The 2,666-nt window shown below is 40.8% G+C and overlaps 1 protein-coding gene across 1 annotated transcript in view; it reads left to right on the forward strand.

Annotated features, from left to right (window-relative positions):
• The window catches only part of T265_12536 (hypothetical protein), a gene marked incomplete at both ends in the record, with an annotated part of 47,763 nt that overhangs the window by 14,863 nt on the left and 30,234 nt on the right, over nt 1–2,666 (forward strand). The gene's annotated exons all lie outside the window — the stretch shown is intronic.

The raw sequence follows: 2,666 nt of genomic DNA on the forward strand, positions 1-2,666 counted from the left end.
GAATTGCAGACCGGCTGAACCTTTCTATTTGCAAGCCCTTGGTGAGTTATCTCGGTTATGTGAAAGGTCTTCTTAAATATCAATCTCATACGGATAAGGTGATCCATTAGAGCTTATCCGAACTGACCTGAATTAAAAAACGCACAACGACTCGAATCCAGGTGAGCCTAGACAGAAAGAGGATATGTTTATTTGCTTACCACACATTTTTTTCTATTATATTCACTCCCTTCCTGCTCCGATTTTGGACACCTCATATGAGGCTTGCGTTGGCTCGCACCAATGTATAGATATTAAAAGCTAACTAAGCTATTGAGATGGGAACATTTCCGTACAAATGCCGTCTCCAAGCAAGCACTGCCCGAAATTCTTTCTAAAGAATTTCGCACCAGAAAAGTTCGCATGAAAAAGCCCTGTTCATGTAGCTTTTCCTACTAGAATTACGGTAGATGTATCAGCAAGACGTTGTCGAGTTTGCTAATGTTGATACACAGTACGACACATTTAACATACGGAAATTCCTGCAGTTACGCACCACATGACGTCTTGCTGTTGTAAAATTACTAAATCAGTTGCTAAACCTGATCCTTAGCGTACTTCCATAACAAAATGGGAGTACTGACGTGAATGGGGACCGGTCACCGAATAAGAGGTCAGACAGGGACAAGAGTCTAGCTTTAGAACAGCCTGGGAAATAAAACCAATTTATTTTGAACACTGGAAGTAGGTTTAGATTCATTGTAATGATCCCGCAAACTGCTGACCTATTCACATGTTATGACGGATTTGAACACTGTATGCCAGCAATGGTGACCAGAGGATATCTTCTGCTGGATACAATCAGAATTGGGATTGGACTCTGTTGGAAAGTGGAGGCCATCCTTAGGTCTTTCTGAGGACCAAGGTTTCAAGGTTTTGTGCACCTTTCGGTTTTGTACATACTGAGCGTTTGTTTTTTTCGTCATTTTGGTTGTCCTTTCCGACTAAAACTACGGCTTCTGGAAAGATGCAACTTCTTTCAGGCCATTTGGTGGTTACCAAAAGCAACATTCCATGAAGATGTCTTCTGTGACTTGGGGACTATATTAGTGTGATTACGTTGAAAAAATACTACATTTTGAAGTTTTTATTAAGCTAAACTTAACTCTGATTGTGGATAACCTGTGGGACACTCTGTGCATCGGGTATGCTCTAAGAAATCACCAAAAGTCAACAGAGGAGCCAGACCTGAGCTGTGTCAAAGACAGCCGCCCAGTTTTTGCATATTGGATGCGATCAGTCCCAGTGAAACTTAACTACGAGGGCACTTATCCCTCTTTCACTAGTGCCGACAACGTTGTCAGGGTCCGTTCCACGGTTGTTTTACCGAATGTTCAGTGGCGGACTTTACCTCCATATTCATCTGGGTATGTGACCTTTATTTATGCGACGAACTACTACTGACCCGAGTAAAAGCCCCACGCTTTATGTGACTGAAACCGATTAGACCTTCCGTATACATTGGCTGTTTTTGGAACGTTTGTGTGGAGCTTTTTTACGGTGGTATCTTGATGCGAGTAAAAACACCCCAGTACTGAGGATGTTCATGCATCTGAAATGTTCCCCACTACACCCCCACAGTACTCTTCAGGGAGGATTTCACTTATGGCTAGAAAAATTAAGTACATAGCGGGTAGGCCAAAAACGAATTCTCGTTGACGTGCCCCACATAAGACACTTATTGTCGTTTCTGAATGTTGTCTTTAATGAGAACCGGTCTGAGCTGTTATATGTATCAGTGCTGCTTAGGAAACAAGCATGATCCTCAGGATACTTGACATGCAGTTCATGGTTGCATGAGGCGTATTGTAAATTTTCTTTAGGGTGTATCGGAATAGTTGTAATCTTTTCATATATTTATATCATTAGTCGGCATCCAAAAGAGATATGCTGGATAGCAGTATTCGATCCACTCGATGTCATGCTAAAGTAGTTATGCAGCACGCTATACATACCTGTGCATATGAATATATAAAGAGGGAAATAGTGGACAAAAATCCATCAACGTTGAAGTGAGATGCTGCAGTTGAAGTTCTTTGGGTGAAGTGGAAGGTGAATACGACCTTTGTCTCGAATACAATGAATCCAAACAATCAAATTTATAAGATGCTGTTAACAGCATTGAAAAAAACTCTGACTGCTCACCAGAAGGGATTTAATCTCATCAGATTTGGTGGTAGCCTGTAAATTTCAGCTCAGAACAACTTTTCAGTTCACGTTGTATTCTCATTCAGCCGTCTTTGAACTTCGACAAGAGTAGAGGTGAATTGAAGATGGGCGATTTTTAGGGACTTGAATACGAACCCGAAAATCAATGTGTGTCATGTGTGGTTTTGTGAAACACTTAAGCTACTAAGCACGAATTTACATTCATGGAATTCCATCTTGGCCGGTGTCCATCATTGTAATAAGGTAAAGTATTTTGAAAAGCCTGAAGATAAAGGGGGAGATATTGCCACGATAACCATAAATCACTTTTGGCACTCCAATATGTGCTTAAATTATGTACGCATCACCTAAAGTGCTACTAAAAACGTCCTAAAAAGAGCTAAGGTAGAAGCAACAAATCTGATAGTGAGTAATTCAGCCTTGTGTTCTACGAAATACTTGTGCAACTACTATGTATT

This window comes from Opisthorchis viverrini, assembly GCF_000715545.1.
Source record: "Opisthorchis viverrini unplaced genomic scaffold opera_v5_4, whole genome shotgun sequence".
NCBI classification, from domain to species: Eukaryota; Metazoa; Platyhelminthes; class Trematoda; order Opisthorchiida; family Opisthorchiidae; genus Opisthorchis; species Opisthorchis viverrini.